This window comes from Pristiophorus japonicus, chromosome 15 (assembly GCF_044704955.1).
Source record: "Pristiophorus japonicus isolate sPriJap1 chromosome 15, sPriJap1.hap1, whole genome shotgun sequence".
Taxonomy (NCBI): Eukaryota; Metazoa; Chordata; class Chondrichthyes; family Pristiophoridae; genus Pristiophorus; species Pristiophorus japonicus.
Window position 1 is genome coordinate 165,817,666 of NC_091991.1, and position 17,607 is coordinate 165,835,272.

The window sequence follows — 17,607 nt, forward strand, 5'->3', positions numbered from 1 at the left end:
TCGTTGTGGCACCCCCCAGAAAATCTCAGGACCAAGAAATTCTCCCCTTTTCTTTCTGTAGAACATTAATACAAGTGCCCACTTATTAAAGGGGCACTAAACCGACAAATAAACAAATGAAACTTTAGACATTACGTGCTTCAAATTAAAATTTGGTTGCGGGGCTGATGATGCACTCCAGTCCCTCCGGTGCCCACCTCTCGCAGAAGGCCGCGAGCGTACTGGTGGACACCGCGTGCTCCATCTCCAGGGACACCCTGGCTCGGAAAATTCTCCCCTTTTGACTCAAACCTCCCATTTAAAATAGTTTCAGAAATGGTTGGTAGAACAGATCGTTTACACAGTGATATATCCTGCCAGGTTAAATGATGACATCAGGCGTCAGTACGTGATGGTACATTTCTGCTCGGAACAACTGGCAGATGAATGCAGCCGACAACGTGAGCCCATGCACCTCATGTGGCTTGCCAGCAACATTTCCAACTGTTTCCTCCCCTGTGCTCCATCCGCAAACCAGGCAAGATATCCTCTCCAACCACAATCTACAGATAAACATTTAAGAATTCCCACTGACATGGCCTGCAACCAAAAGAAATGCACTATTAACGTCAATAAGTGTCCGGGAATAGACTTTCCAAATGAGCTTCGCAACCCGAACATTCAACATCTCCGCAACTCCCTGCCTCTTCACCAACTCTCTGTCTGACCTTTACGGATTGATCCACATTAACCAGCGCACATCTCCCAATGTGAATTGATTCTTTGCACACACCCCAACAAGTTTGCCACTTGAAAACTCCAAAATCGAATTAAAACTTCACAAAATGTCAATCGCATTTGACGAACGCCCTACCACATGCAGTGGTTGAAGCGAACAGCATTTAAGGTGAAGCAAGACATGAATACAAGGGAGAAAGGAATCGAAGGTTATGCTGATAGGGCGAGGTGAAGTAAGGTGGGAGGAGGCTCGTGTGGAGCATCAATATGGCATGGACCACTTGGGCCGAATGGTCTGTTTCTGTGCTGTAAATTCTAAGGGATTCTATGCAATTTGACAATTTTTGTTATGGATGGGGGTCGGGCTGCTGAGGTAGATGTCACTACATTAGTGGAAAAAGCTAGAAAGACACAGAAAGCCAGTCAGCATCTGTGAAGAGAATGGACAATCAATGTTTTGGGTCCGTACCCTTCTTCACAATTGAAGAACGAGAGAGGGCCAAGTGTAGAATCAGAAAAAAAAGTGTGGGGGGGTGGGAGAAAAAACTTCCAAAGAAACACATCAATGTCAATGGCAAAGGCTTAAGGTTTATATCATATTAAATGCTCCCGACTATTTCGGGCAGACTCAGCTGTCCAAACAGCTGTTTGCACCTCGTTAAGGTGCGGTTACCATGGCTGCATATAGAGTGTCACCACGAGCCCCGGCCAGAATGGTGGCGATTGGGTAATTACCCCGTCAGTCACGCCTGGAATCATCATCATCGCTGTATGGCCTGACTGGCTGCCTTCTTTTTTTTATTCGTTCATGGAATGTGGGCGTCATTGGCAAGGCCAGCATTTATTGCTCATCACTGATTGCCCTTGAGAAGGTGGTGGTGAGCCGCCTTCTTGAACCGCAGAGGTTGTTAAGAGTCAACTACATTGCTGTGGGTCTGGAGTCACATATAGGCCAGACATTACAAACCGCATTGCTGTAAGTGGCTGGGATTGAGGTTTATGCACAAAATTTTATACGTGACTATCCTCCACTCACTATAGTTGGCTGGAGAAATTGCCCTGCTTTTATCGGGAGACACTGCTGTAGTTTTGGTCATGAGTTCTGTTTGCTGTGGTTCGTAGACTCTTTTTAAATAGACTCTGTAGACTGTTTGCTGTAGTGCGCTGATTAAACAGACACTGCTGAGTAAATAGGCTTTGACACAGTGGTGCCAACAGACAGATTGCTTGCCGTGGTGACTTAAACCTCCTGTGTTTAGTGTCCGGAAAGAGAAATGCAATGACCCTCGGCTCGGAAATTGAAGGGTGGCTCCGGACATGGAAATCTCGCCATAGCACAGGGTTCCAGGGTGCACCCCATTCCATATTCCTCCACCAAAACAAAAGGCACACACACAATTATCGTTAATTGACAAACATTCCAGGGGGGAAATGAGGAGACATGTCTTTATGTAGAGAGCTGTTACAATCTGCAATGCGCTGCCTAGTTAAAGGCTTCAAACGGAGAAATTTGCAGTGCCATGTGGAAAGAGCAGAGGAGTTTGACTAATTGGTCAGCTCTTTCACAGAAACGATGGGCTGAATGGCTGCCTTCTTTTTTATTATTCGTTCATGGGATGCAGGCATCGCTGACAAGGCCAGCATTTATTGCTCATCACTGATTGCCCTTGAGAAGGTGGTGGTGAGCCGCCTTCTTGAACAGCAGAGGGTGTTAAGCCTCAACCACATTGCTGTGGGTCTGGAGTCACATATAGGCCAGAATGGGTAAAGTCAGCAGATTTCCTTCCCTAAAGGACATTAGTGAACCAAATGTTTTTTTACAACCATCCGGTAGTTTTCATGATTGCCATTACTAACATTGGGCTCAATTTTCCCCAAAGCTTTTTTTTGTACTGAAGAGTTACGCCCATTTTTTGGGACCCAAGTAGGCAAAAAAAATGTTCTAAGTTTCCCCGTTGGATTTCTTCATTTTGGCACAGCCTAAACTGTCCTTTAGTTTTGGGGGTGGAGCCAAAAAGATCGGGTTGCCACGGTAACCAGGGAAACAATGCAAGCTGAGGCTAGAAAGTGAAACATACAGCCAGCTTGCAACACATTGGGCCCAAGTTTCGAGCCGTGCCTAGAATGGCGCAGTCCCGACCTGGACGCCCATTTTCCGCGCCACAAAGTGCGCCTAAAAAAACCCTCCGTATTCTCCACCTCCTTGCAGGTCCTCTGGCCCTCGGCGCAGCGCAGCAGGAGCTGTGGGGGGCGGAGCCAGGTCCCTGCGCTGAAAACAGTGCCGGGACCTCTGCACATGCGCGCTACAGTGAGCACGCAAGTGCAGTAGCTCCAGGCGCCCAAAACTGTGTGGGAGGGGCCCGAAGCACGCAGCCCCTAGCCCTGGCCGAATGGCCTCACTGGGGCTGCGTGAATAAGGCTCTTCCCACGGCCAGCTCCTGCTTCCTCCCGACTCCCGCTCCCGCTCCCCCCCCCCCCCCCCCCCCCCACCCCGGACCGGACCCGACCCACTCGACCCAACTGCCGCTCCCGCTCCCGCTCCCCCCCAACTCAACCCGACTCTACTCCCGCCCCCGCCCCCGGACTGGATCCGACCTGACCTCCCCCTCCCCGACCTCCCCCTCCCTGACCTCCCCCTCCCCGACCTCTCCCTCCCTCCTTCTCTCCCTCCCTCCTTCTCTCCCTCTCTCCTTCTCTCCCTCCCTTCCTCTCCTCCCCCACCCCCCCCCCCTCCCTTCCTCCCCGACCCGACCCAACGCCACCTACCTGTAAATCTGGTGCTGGGGACGGGCCCTGCCCGAAGTCTCGGGCCGGCCCGTTCAGACTTCAGTTCCGACGGCAAACTGCTGCCTTTCACACAGGTAGGAACATGGTTTATTTAATCTTTTCTTTGGTTATAAATTTTTATTCAGGTTGGATTTATTTGTATAATATTTGTATAAGTATAACTAAGGATTTATTGTAGAATTTAATGACTTCCCTTCTCCCCCCCCTCCCCCCTCGTTCTGGATGCCTAATTTGTAACCTGCGCCTGATTTTTTAATGTGTAGAACAGGTTTTTTCAGTTCTACAAAAATCTTCACTTGCTCCATTCTAAGTTAGTTTGGAGTACGTTTTCACTGTGGAAACTTTCAAATCAGGCGTCAGTGGCTGGACACGCCCCCTTTTGAAGAAAAAATTCTGTTCCGAAGTGGAACTGTTCTACCTGACTAGAACTGCTGAAAAAGAAAATGTGGAGAATTGCGATTTCTAAGATAGTCCGTTCTCCACCAGTTGCTCCTAAAAATCAGGCGCAAATCATGTGGAAACTTGGGCCCATAAAAACACATTGCATCAACTTAAAAACACATTCAAATATATTGCAGCAACTTACCTCCAATTATTAAAGTCCCTGCCCCCTCCCCCCCCATTCCCAATGCCGGTCCGCTCCCCCGCCCCATCCCAGACTGGAGGGCCTCCCGGTCTGCTTCCCCTGCCCGCCCTAGCCCCTTGCCGATGCTGGTCCTCTGCCTATATCCCAGGCCGAATGGCCTCCTCCCCCCCCCTCTCTTTCTCCCCCCCTTCTCTCTTCCCCCTCCCTGTCTCTCCCCCCACCCTCTCTCTCCCCCTCTCTCTTATCTTTCCTGCTGTTGCTGTCCGGGCATCTGCTGCACTCACTTGTGCCAATTTCCTTACCTGCGCCAATTTCCTTACCTGCGCCGATTTCCTTACCTGCGCTGATTTCCTTACCTGCTCCAATTTCCTTACCTGCTCCGATTTCCTTACCTGCTCCGATTTCCTTACCTGCGCGATTTCCTTACCTGCGCCGATTTCTTTACCTGCGCCGATTTCTTTAACTCTCCAGGAGGTTTTTCTGCAGAGGCCACACACGCTGGCCTAAGAAGAACTGGAGTAACTCTCAGCTGGCCAAACTTCCCTAAATGGCCAGAATTGGCGCGGGTGGCAGGGTACGACCCCTTTGGCTGAAAAAAAAACTTACCTAAGAAAATCGTAACTAACTTACACTGGTGCAAATTGATTGGGGAAACTATGATTTTAAGAAAGCGGCCTGTTCAAAAAAACCCATCGTAAATCACTTGGGAAAATTGAGCCCTTAAGCTTTTTATTCCAGATTTTAATTTTTTTTTAATTAACTGAATTTAAATTCCCCAGCTGCTGTGGTGGGATTTGAACTCATGTCTCTGGATCAAGAGTCCAGGCCTCTGGATTACTAGCCTAGTGACATAACCACCGTGCTACTGTACCCCATGCTGTGAAATTCTCCATGCACAATTTTCAATTAAAATCAAAAGTTATTCACATCAATGGAACTTTGTTCTGCTGGTGAGGGGAAAGGGTTAATTAAAGTCTCCGTGGGAGGTTATCCTTGAACTGTATAATTTATTGAAGGTGTACGAAGGCTCATTCCTGCTGTGATTTATTGTTCGAGCAAGTTACAGCAAGTGTTGATTGTACTTACCTCACTTTTATCGGTTGTTGCTGTTTGAATGACAGTGCCTGATTACATCCACCAGCCAGTAATTCAGCCCCTGTGAGCTGGACTGACCAGCACCCGTCTGTCCACATTTCCCACAGAAAGTCACATATGGATCCAGTGCCTGTTTTCACAGGGCTAAAGGGGTTAAATTATGAGGACAGGTTGCATAGAGTAGACTTGTATTTTCTTGAGTATAGAAGAGTAAGGGGTGATCTGATTCATAGATTTATAGAAGTTTACAACACGGAAGGAGGCCATTTGGCCCATCGTGTTCGTGCCAGCTGACAAAGAGCCATCCAGCCTAATCCCACTTTCCAGCTCTTGGTCCGTAGCCTTGCAGGTTGCGGCACTTCAAGTGCACATCCAAGTACTTTTTAAATGTGGTGAAGGTTTCTGCCTCTACCACCCTTTCAGGCCGTGAGTTCCAGACCCCCACCACCCTCTGAGTGAAAACATTTCCCCTCAAATCCCCTCTAAACCTTCTACCAATTACTTTAAATCTATGCCCCCTGGTTGCTGGCCCCTCTGCTAAGGGAAATAGGTCCTTCCTATCCACTATATCCAGGCCCCTCATAATTTTATATACCTCAATAAGATCTCCCCTCAGCCTCCTCTGTTCCAAAGAAAACAAGCCCAAACTATCCAACCTTTCCTCATAGCTAAAATTCTCCAGTCCAGGAGCATCCTCATAAATCTCCTCTGTATCCTCTCCAATGCAGTCACATCTCGCCTGTAATGTGGAGACCAGAACTGCACACAGTACTCTAGCTGTGGCCTAACTAGTATATTATACAGTTCAAGCATAACCTCCCTGCTCTCATAGATTGAGGGATTTAAGATGATTACAGGTGTTAATGAGGTCAATAGGGAGACACTATATCTTCTGATGAGGGGAGCCCAGAACAAGGGGGCAGAACCTTAAAATTAGAGCTAGGCTGTTCAGCAGTGATGTCATGAAACACTTCTTGTGGATGTGGTGTATTTGGACTTCCAGAAGGCATTTGACAAGGTGCCACATAAAAGGATACTGCACAAGATAAATGTTCACGGGGTTGGGGGTAATATATTAGCATGGATAGAGGATTGGCTAACTAACAGAAAACAGAGAGTTGGGATAAATGGTTCATTCTCAGGTTGGCAATGTAACCAGTGGGGTGCCGCAGGGATCAGTGCTGGGACCCCAACTATTTACAATCTATATTAACGATTTGGAGGAAGGGACCGAGTGTAACGTAGCCAAGTTTGCCGACGATACAAAGATGGGAGGAAAAGCAATGTGTGAGGAGAACACAAAAAATCTGCAAAAGGACCTAGACAGGCTAAGTGAGTGGGCAAAAATTTGGCAGATGTAGTATAATGTTGGAAAGTGTGAGGTCATGCACTTCGGCAACAAAAAAATTGAAGAGCAAGTTATTATTTAAATAGAGAAGGATTGCAAAGTGCTGCAGTACAGCAGGACCTGGGGGTACTTGTGCATGAAACACAAAAGGATAGTATGCAGGTACAGCAAGTGATCAGGAAGGCAAATGGTATCTTGGCCTTTATTGCAAAGGGGATGGAGTATAAAATCAGGGAAGTCTTACTACAGCTGTATAAGGTATTGGTGAGGCCACACCTGGAATATTGCGTGCAGTTTTGGTTTCCATTTTTATGAAAGGATATACTTGCTTTGGAGGCAGTTCAGAGAAGGTTCACAAGGTTGATTCCGGGGATGAGGGGGTTGACTTATGAGGAAAGGTTGAGGAGGTTGGGCCTCTACTCATTGGAATTCAGAACAATGAGAGGTGATCTTATCGAAATGTACAAGATTATGAGGGGGTTTGACAAGGTGGATGCAGAGAGGATGTTTCCACTGATGGGGCAGACCAGAACTAGGGGGCATGATCTTAGAATAAGGGGCCGCCCATTTAAAACTGAGATGAGGAGAAATTTCTTCTCTCAGAGGGTTGTGGATCTGTGGAATTCGCTGCCTCAGAGAGCTGTGGAAGCTGAGACATTGAATAAATTTAAGACGGAAATAGTCAGTTTCTTAAATGATAAGGGAATAAGGGGTTATGGAGAGCAGGAGGGGAAGTGGACCTGAGTCCATGATCAGATCAGCCATGATCATATTGAATGGCAGAGCAGGCTCAAGGGGCCGTATGGCCTACTCCTGCTCCTATTTCTTATGTTCTTATGTTATGTTCTTATGTTCTTCACAAAAAGGGTAGTGGAAATGTGAAACTCTCTCTTCCCCAAAAAGCTGTTGAGGCGGGGTCAGGGGGTCAATTGAAAATTTCAAAACTGTGTTTGATAGATTTTTTAGGCAAGGGTATTAAGGATCATGGAACCAAGGCGGGCAGATGGATTTAAGTTACAGATCAGCCATGATCTAATTGAATGGTGGAACAGACTCGAGGGGCTGAATGGCCTCCTCCTGATCCTATGTTCAGGCTACGTTGAAAATCAACTGGCTTTTCATGCGCGCACACAGCCAGGTCCTGCAGCTCCCACGCACAGCCACTCAAAATTGATGCCTTTCTGGAAAGAAGGCGAGAGGATTGGTTGGGCGGTGTGTCTGTAACCCTTTAGAGATTCAGACAAAAGTTATAGAAGATTCTAGAATGCTGGAAAACACAGCAAACAAAATGTCCATTTTTTTTCTCCAAGCAGAGCCTTTTGCCCAAACCCTCCGAGCAAGAGATTTAAAGTGCCAGTCCTGGCTCTGTGGTAGAACCCCCCCACTACTGCTGACTCATGAAAGTTGTTGGTTCAAGCCCTACTCCAGGATTTAAGCACATGATAACCGCAGCATAACTAAGACCACCTATTTCCACCTCCGTAACACCGCCTGTCTCTACACTTGCTTATCCACTGCTGAAGCCCTCATCCGTGCCTTTGTTACCTCTAGACTTGACTACTCCAATGCACTCCTGGCTGGCCTCCCACATTATACCTTACGTAAACTAGAGGTAATCCAAAACTCGGTTGCCCGTGTCCTAACTCGCACCAAATCCCACTCACCCATCGCCCCTGTGCTCACTGACCTATATTGGCTTCCAGTTAAGCAACGCCTAGATTTCAAAATTCTCATCCTTATTTACAAATCCCTCCATGGCCTCGCCCCTCCCTATCTCTGTAATCTCCTCCAGCCTCACAACTCCCCGAGATGTCTGCGCTCCTCTAATTCTCCCCTCTTGAGCATCCCTGATTATAATCGCTCAATCATTGGTGGCCGTGCCTTCAGTTGCCTGGGCCCCAAGCTCTGCAACTCCCTGCCTAAACCTCTCCGCCTCTTTTTCCTCCTTCAAGACGCTCCTTAAAGCATACCCTATGCTAATTTCTACTTATGTGGCTCAAATTTTTATCGCATAACACTGCTGTGAAGCACCTTGGGACGTTTCACTACGTTAAAGGCGCTACATAAATCCAAGTTGTTGTTGTTGCTGACACTTCATTTTCATGCTGTGGGAGCACTACAATGTCAGAGGGCTCTCTGTTGGATGACATGTTAAACCGAGGCCCTGTCTGCCTGCTCATGTGGACATAAAATATCCCACTGCACCATCTGAAGCAGGATAGGGGTGTTCACCCGGTGTCCTTCAACCAACACCAAAAACAGATCACCGATCATTCATCTCATCGCTGTTTGTAAATTATGAGGACAGGTTGCACAAATTAGGCTTGTATTTTCTTCAGTATACAAGATTAAAGGGTGATCTAGTTGAGCGGTTTAAGATGATTCAAGGTGTTGATAGAGTAGCTAGAGAGAAACGATTTCCTCTGGTGGGAGAGTCCTAGAACAAGGGGGCATTAAACTGGCTACTATATTTGCCTAAAAAAACAGAAAGAAAAAAAGACGTGGATTTATATAGCGCCTTTCACAACCACTGGATGTCCCAAAGCACTTTACAGCCAATGAAGCACCTTTTGAAGTATAATCACTGTTGTAATGTGACAACACTTAGTAATCCATTTGCCGTAAAGCACTATAGGACATTCTGAGGACAGGAAAGGAGGTAAATAAATGCAAGTTCTTTCTTTCAAGTTAGGTTAGGTGAGTGGGCAAATGCATGGCAGATGCAGTATAATGTGGATAAATGTGAGGTTATCCACTTTGGTGGCAAAAACCAGAAGGCAGATTATTATCTGAATGATGACAGATTAGTAACAGGGGAGGTGCAACAAGACCTGGGTGTCATGGTACATCAGTCATTGAAAGTTGGCATACAGGTACAATAGGCAGTAAAGAAAACAAATGTTGGCCTTCATAGCGAGAGGATTTGAGTATAGGAGCAGGGAGGTCTTGCTGCAGTTGTACAGGGCCTTGGTGAGACCACACCTTGAGTATTGTGTGCAGTTTTGATCTCCTAATCTGGCAAAGGTTCACCAGACTGATTCCCGGGATGGCAGGACTGACATATGAAGAAAGATTGGATCGACTAGGCTTATATTCACTGGAATTTAGAAGAATGAGAGGGGATCTCATAGAAGCATATAAAATTCTGACGGGATTGGACTGGTTATATGCAGGAAGAATGTTCCCGATGTTGGGGAAGTCCAGAACCAGGGGTCACAGTCTAAGGATAAGGGGTAAGCCATATAGGACCGAGATGAGGAGAAACTTTTTCACCCAGAGAATTGTGAACCTGTGGAATTCTCTACCACAGAAAGTTGTTGAGTCCAATTCGTTGGATATATTCAAAAGAGAGTTAGATGTGGTGGCCCTTATGGCAAAAGGGATCAGTGGGTATGGAGAGAAGGCAGGAATGGGGTACTGAAGTTGCATGGTCAGCCATGATCATATTGAATGGTGGTGCAGGCTCGAAGGGCCGAATGGCCTCCTCCTGCACCTATTTTCTATGTTTCTATGTTTCAATATTGCATCTGTCTCAGAAATCTGCCTCTACTGCAAAAACACACTTGTGAGTACTTTTGGTTTTTGTACCAGCAGCTTGAGTTGTGACAAGTTCGTATCCCATTGCGCTGTCAGTGTAGATACTTGTTCTCATGTGTCATTGGCCTTTATTTGGGGTTATTTTGACTTTTTGGGGCATCTATGTTAGTTTGATAAAGCTGTTGACCAACATTTGCTAGTTTCCAAGTTTGGTAAGTCTGAAAATAATGGCCCAGATTTTGCTGTCAAAATAACGCCGCTCGAATTATTTATGCACAAATAGTGCATTCACTGCAGACGGCGAGCCGATGTTAAACTCAAATATCCAAAGGTTGTTGTCTGGATTGCTCCACTCCTCCGCTGTCTGCCTCACCACTGAAATGCATTGAATGGCGTGAATTTCCTTCAGATACGAACTAAACTCGCCACAGAAAGTGAAGTCTGCTCCATCCCAATCTAAGTACTCGTTTAACAATGTGACAAGTGTTAATTACTGCCAAACAATTTCTCTGGCACTGAAAATGAACTGTTAGAAGTGTGGAGTCTCATTCCTTCAGATTTTAATCATTGTTGGAGATTTTCCAAATGCTAAATTACTTTTTTACTTTTCCATTCTGTCTCTTTTTTTCTCTCCTTCTTAATCCATCTTTCTTTCCCCCCACTACTTCTCTTTCTGTACCTGATTTGACATTGAATTCACCCACTCTAATTTACACTTCCTTCTCAGTCCTTGCACTGTCAATTTCACAACACTTCAATCTGATTGGTTAGGGAGTTACACAGTTGCTTGTCCTGCTCACTCAGGTCCCACATGCCCGGTTTTCCCTCACTGCGACACTATCAGCTCACACTCTCAGCACCTTACCACACAAAAAAAATGTCAAAACCTAAATGTGCCAGGGCAAGTCTAAATAATGGCAGACTCTGCTGGATTCACTCCGACAGCAAATTATAGCCCAATACTCACTTTGCAAACTTTTAAGTTTCGGTGATTATTATTTTTGAGTTTTAAAAGACAAAATGAAGCATAAGAATTTAAGTATTGGCAACACTAGCCCTATAAGAAAAGGTCTTTTTCTTTTAGCAAAGATTAAATCAAGCCTAAAAACTACACGGCTTCACTTACAATTGGACGCATCTCTACATATTCTTCTAAAGTGTAAATTTTAAAAAACACTTCAAAGTCTTGGGCCGGATTTTCGGTCTTTTGCTGCCCCTCTTAGCGCCCCAGAGAGGCGGTAATGGTGGCGGTAAGCACTTCCGGGCAGATGGCCAGCTTCCAGTGGGACATTCATAAGAACATAAGAAATAGAAGCAGGAGTAGGCCATAAGGCCTCTCGAACCTGCTCCGCCATTCAATAAGATCATGGCTGATCTGGTCATGGACTCAGCTCCACTTCCCTGCCCGCTCCCCATAACCCCTTATCCTCTTACTCGGTGCCGATATCGACAGGGCGCGGAGCAGTACTGCCCGGAAGAGGTGAGCCGGTGTGCAACGCCCCTGGTTGCGACGTCGGCCCGATTTTTGCCTGTCGCCTGATCCGCAGTGCTCTGTAGCGCCTCCTGCTGGGAACACCTGTGGTAGCGGGCGGTCTGAGCTGCAGCGGCCACAATGAGGCAAGTACTGTCGACCTCAGGTAAATGTGATTTGTGATTTATGTTGTGGTGGCGTGAGTTACGTACTGTGAATGTTTTTGGTGGTTCCTCCCCACCCCACCCCGAGGCCTCTCTTGGAACACTCCAATGCCGGCTGTTTAGCTCGGGGATTTTCACTTCCTCAGCTGGCCGCGCGGGCCCAGCTTGATGAATTTTGCAGCGGCAGACGCAATCCGTTTGCCGGCGCAAAGTTTACCGCTCCACAACAGAGGCGCGGCCGAACTTTCATCCCAATGAGTATGCACACCAGCTAAAATATCGAATGCTAAAAAAAAAAAGTTTTAAACTTTTTCTTTCTTCATGTGAATTGGCTTCAGGAGCAGAACTGAAAGGCTCCCCACCTGGAACAGTCTGCAGCCAAGACTGTGTGCCCCCCACAGAGAGGTCGGAAACAGCTGCTGTCTCTCAACAGCCTGCACAGGAAAAGCTCCACTCTCCTAATGCTAAGTAATGTTACAGGCATCAAAAGATTCCGAGTGTTCGGGCATTCAGTCACTCTATATATACATTCGAATGCTTACTATACCACACTGCATGGTGTTTAAATCCAGCCGTGCCTTATAATTACAGCTGCTGCCTTTTCATTTCAAACGCTTTGATGAATCGACAATTACAATTGACCTTTAAGATAACATTTTAATATTCAATATTTTGAGATTTAAAATGAAGGTCACGATCGATTCTCACTACTTTTTGATCCTTCTGTTTCTAATATAGCAAGCTGCTCTCCCTGTTTATTTAGTCCTGTATTATTGCAATAGTCAGAGCTTCCTTCACGCCTCGTTTGTAATTCATTGGCGCATTAAAGCTCCACTGCACTGTGCGCAGGGAGGTAAGACTGAAGGTCACACCTATGGTTCCTCACACAGTGAGCTCATCGTCTCAACTGAGCCACCATGGTGAGACTCTGGACAGTGACGGCAAGGCCAAATCTCTCCTGCCTTCCGCCCTATCACAGACCTTGCCTTTTGCTCGTTCCTCCCCTCCCCCTTTCAGTGCTCCGAAAGAATCTGTTCATTTCAAACATTCGCCGGTTCTGACCAAGGGGCATCGACCCGAAATGTTAACTCTGCTTTCTCTCCACAGATGCTGCCTGGCCCGCTGAGATTTCCAGCATTCTCTGTTTTGATGCCAGTCCCCTGGGTCTCTCTTGCACATCCTCTAATGACAACAACAACTTGAATTTATCATCATCATCATCATCGTAGGCAGTCCCTCAAAATCGAGGAAGACTTGCTTCCACTCTAAAAGTGAGTTCTCAGGTGGCTGTACAGTCCAATGTGGGAATTACAGTCTCTGTCACAGGTGGGACAGACAGTGGTTGAAGGAAAGGGTAGGTGGGGAGTCTGGTTTGCCGCACGCTCCTTCCGCTGCCTGCGCTTGTTTTCTGCATGCTCTCGGCGACGAGACTCGAGGTGCTCAGCGCCCTCCCGGATGCTCTTCCTCCACTTAGGGCGGTCTTTGGCCAGGGACTCCCAGGTGTCGGTGGGGATGTTGCACTTTATCAAGGAGGCTTTGAGGGTGTCCTTGAAGCATTTCCTCTGTCCACCTGGGACTCGCTTGCCGTGTAGGAGTTCCGAGTAGAGCGCTTGCTTTGGGAGTCTCGTGTCAGGCGTGCGGATGATGTGACCTGCCCAGCAGAGCTGGTCGAGTGTGGTCAGTGCTTCGATGCTGGGGATGTTGGCCTGATCGAGAACACTGGTGTGTCTGTCCTCCCAGGGGATTTGCAGGATCTTGCGGAGGCATCATTGGTGGTATTTCTCCAGCGACTTGAGGTGTCTACTGTACATGGTCCACATATAGGAGAGCGGGTATCACCACTGCCCTGTAGACCATAAGCTTAGTGCCATATTTGAGGTCCTGCACTTGCATTTATATAGCGCCTTTAACGTAGTAAAACAATCCCAGGCACTTCACAGCAGTGATTATGAAAAAAAATTTGACACCAAGCCACATAATTGAGAAATGAGGACAATCTGGTCAAATGCTTGGTTAAAGAGGTAGGTTTTAAGGAGCGATTTAAAGGAGGAGAGAGAGGTAGAGAGGCAGAGAGATTTAGGGAGGGAATTCCAGAGTTTAGCGCTCAGGCAGCTGAAGGCACGGCCGCCAATGATGGAGCGATGATAATCGGGGGATGCTCAAGAGACCAGAATTGGAGGAGCGCAGAGATCTCAGATGATTGTAAGGCTGGAGGAGGTTACAGAGATAGGGAGGGGTGAGGCCATGGAGGGACTTGTTTACAAGTCTGAGAATTTTAAAATGGAGGCGGTGCTGGACTGGGAGCCGATGTATGTCAGCAAGCACAGGGGCAATGAGTATCTGAGAACAGCACTTGGCTCCTCTCATTCGTTAGTGGTAAGGATATCTCTGAACCATACAGACTAGAAAGCTTGCAACTACCTTCCCCAGTCTGCACCGAGCCAGTTGATCTCAACAAGTGATCCATAGCTGGCCTTCCTTCCCCTGGATCAGCAAAGAGAAAGTTAGAAAGGAAGTTTGCTCTTGATCGCCACCCAGTGACCGGTGTTATAAATGCAGAAGCTTGACTGACTGTCGGCTGAGGGTGCGATCGGGGTTGCTTGTGTTGCCTCACGTAGTCGAATGGCCTGCCGCCATTCCAAGTTATCGTATAAATACTTGAGCAAGGTACTTGAGGGCGACTGCCATCTGACAAACCTGAGAAGAGAAGAGGAAGGGAAGGGAGGAACAAAAGAGCAGGATTGGGAGAGGCAGGACTCCAGTCCGTCCTCCGAGCTGAGGTAAAATGTGAGAGACTGTAAGAACTATGATATTAAAACAGGGAGGGGAACCAGCTAACATTGAACACTGAGAAAACCATTAAAGCATCATAGGCACACTCACAGCCATCTGCATTTTATTAAAATTGATGTATTCAAAGAAACTTAAAACATATGGTAAAAAGTAAATACTGCCGAGGAAATTGATGCATGAGAAAAATTAACCACATGTGCCCGGGGCCACATCATTGACATGTAGTATAACACTCAGAACACATCACTCACTTCTCAATATGTGCTCTCTCCACATTACAAAGAAATATGGTGGCTGAGGACAGGTGGCCAAGAGCTTGATCACAGAGGTGGGTTTTAAGAAGTGTCTTAATGTCGGAGAGAGAGGCGGAGCGGTTAAGAGAGGGAATTTCAGAGCTTGAAGCCTAGACTGCTGAAGGCACGGCCGCCAATGGAGGAGTGAAGAGGGTAGGGGATGCTCAAGAGGCCAAGAGTTGGAGGAACGCAGAGATCTCGGGGGTTTGTGAGGCTGGAGGACGTTAGAGAGATAGGGAAGGGCGACGCCTTGGAGGGATTTGAACACAAGCAGGGAAATGTTAAATTCGAGGCGTTGGCGGACTGGGTGTAGGTCAGCGAGCACGGAGGTGATGGGTGAACGGGTTGATGATAGCCGAGTTCAGGACTGGAACATTGTGTCCTTCATCGAAACACCTGTGAACTCTTGTGGAAGCAAGTCATCCTCATTTGAGAGACCGCCTATGACATGATAGTCGTTACAAAAACTGTGCCCATTTTCTAAAGAGTTATTAATGACCCAAATTCCCTTCCACAGCTTTTATATGGTGCATTGCTGCACACAACAATATCCCATGTTGTTGAGACTGATGTTTGCAATGGCTATGACTAAGTGTTGGCTGGAAGTACGACTGGAGTTCTGCCCAGTACTGACTATAGACCAGTTAGCCTAACATCTGTGGTTGGGAAAACGTTGGAGTCCATTATTAAAGAAGCCGTAGCAGGAAATTTGGAAAAGCATACTTCGGTCAGGCAGAGTCAGCATGGATTTATGAAGGGTAAGTCACGCTTGACAAATTTGCTGGAATTCTTTGTGGATGCAACAAACAGGGTGGATAAAGGGGAACCAGTGGATGTGGTGTATTTGGACTTCCAGAAGGCATTTGACAAGGTGCCACATAAAAGGTTACTGCACAAGATAAAAGTTCACCGGGTTGGGGGAAATATATTAGCATGGATAGAGGATTGGCTAACTAACAGAGAGTCGGGATAAATGGTTCATTCTCTGGTTGGCAACCAGTAACTAGTGGGGTGCCGCAGGGGTCAGTGCTGGGACCCCAACTATTTACAATCTACATTAACGACTTGGAAGAAGGGACTGAGTGTAACGTAGCCAAGTTTGTTGACAATACAAAGATGGGAGGAAAAGCAATGTGTGAGGAGGACACAAAAAATCTGCAAAAGGACATAGACAGGTTAAGTGAGTGGGCAAAAATTTGGCAGATGGAGTATAATGTTGGAAAGTGTGAGGTCATGCACTTTGGCAGAAAAAAATCAAAGAGCAAGTTATTATTTAAATGGAGAAAGATTGCAAAGTGCCGTAGTACAGCGAGACCTGGGGGTACTTGTGCATGAAACACAAAAGGATAGTATGCAGGTACAGCAAGTGATCAGGAAGGCCTATGGTATCTTGGCCTTTATTGCAAAGGGGATGGAGTATAAAAGCAGGGAAGTCTTGCTACAGCTATATAAGGTATTGGTGAGGCCACACCTTGTGCAGTTTTGGTTTCCATATTTATGAAAGAATATACTTGCTTTGGAGGCAGTTCAGAGAAGAATGAGAGGTGATCTTATTGAAGTGTATAAGATTATGAGGGGGCTGGACAAGGTGGATGCAGAGAGGATGTTTCCACTGATGGGGGAGACTAGAACTAGGGGGCATGATCTTAGTAGAATAAGCGGCTGCCCATTGAGGAGAAATTTCTTCTCTCAGAGGGTTGTAAATCTGTGGAATTCGCTGCCTCAGAGAGCTGTGGAAGCTGGGACATTGAATAAATTTAAGATGGAAATAGACAGTTTCTTAAATGATAAGGGAAAAGGGGTTATGGGGAGCGGGCGGGGAAGTGTAGCTGAGTCCATGATCAGACCAGCCATGATCTTATTGAATGGCGGAGCAGGCTCGAGGGGCCGTATGGCCTACTCCTGTTCCTATTACTTATGTTCTTATGATGTCTCCATTGTCAAATAACCAACTGACACTCTCTGTCCCAGTTCACACATGAACAATTGCCACTTGATCATGGACAATATCTGCTGATCTTCGAGCTGAATCCCAGGATGAATCACCATCTTTAGGAGGGAATGGAAGACAAATAGAAATGGGGATTGTTTTATTTGGCCTGGTTTGTTTGGAGGGACTCTCTGGGGAAACCAGAAGCTTAAAGGACTATCTGAGCCTGAGGCCTTCATTGGCGTTGTTTGCTAGTTCTGTTTGCTCTTGTCACAAGAAGTCAAGTTACCTTTACGCCAATATATTCAAAAAAAAACTAAAAACGAAAGAAGAGAAAGGCTTGCATTTATATAGCACCTTTCACGACCACCGGATGTCTCAAAGCACTTTACAGCCAATGAAGTACTTTCGGAGTGTAGTCACTGTTGTAATGTCATTACTATCATTACTTTCTACTCACAGAGGGTTGTAAATCTTTGGAATTCTCTGCCCCAGAGAGCTGTGGAGACTGGGTCATTGAACATATTTAAGGCGGAGATGGATAGATTTTTGAACGATAAGGGAGTAAAGGGTTATGGGGAGCGGGCGGAGAAGTGGAGCTGAGCCCAAGATCAGATCAGCCATGGTCTTATTGAATGGCGGAGCAGGCTCGAGGGGCAGAATGGCCGACTCCTGCTCTTATTTCTTATGTTCCTATGTTCTAACAACAGTATCAGTTTAGGAGAGTTGTGCTTTAAATACAGTCAGGATTATTCTAGGTTCCTTGAATTCTTGCACAGAAGCCTTGCTGTGTGACTGACTGCCGAGAAATATAGGTCCAGACACCCGTGATAAATCTTCCTCAGTTTCCTTTGTAAAAGCAATCGGCACATTATTTAGAAGCACA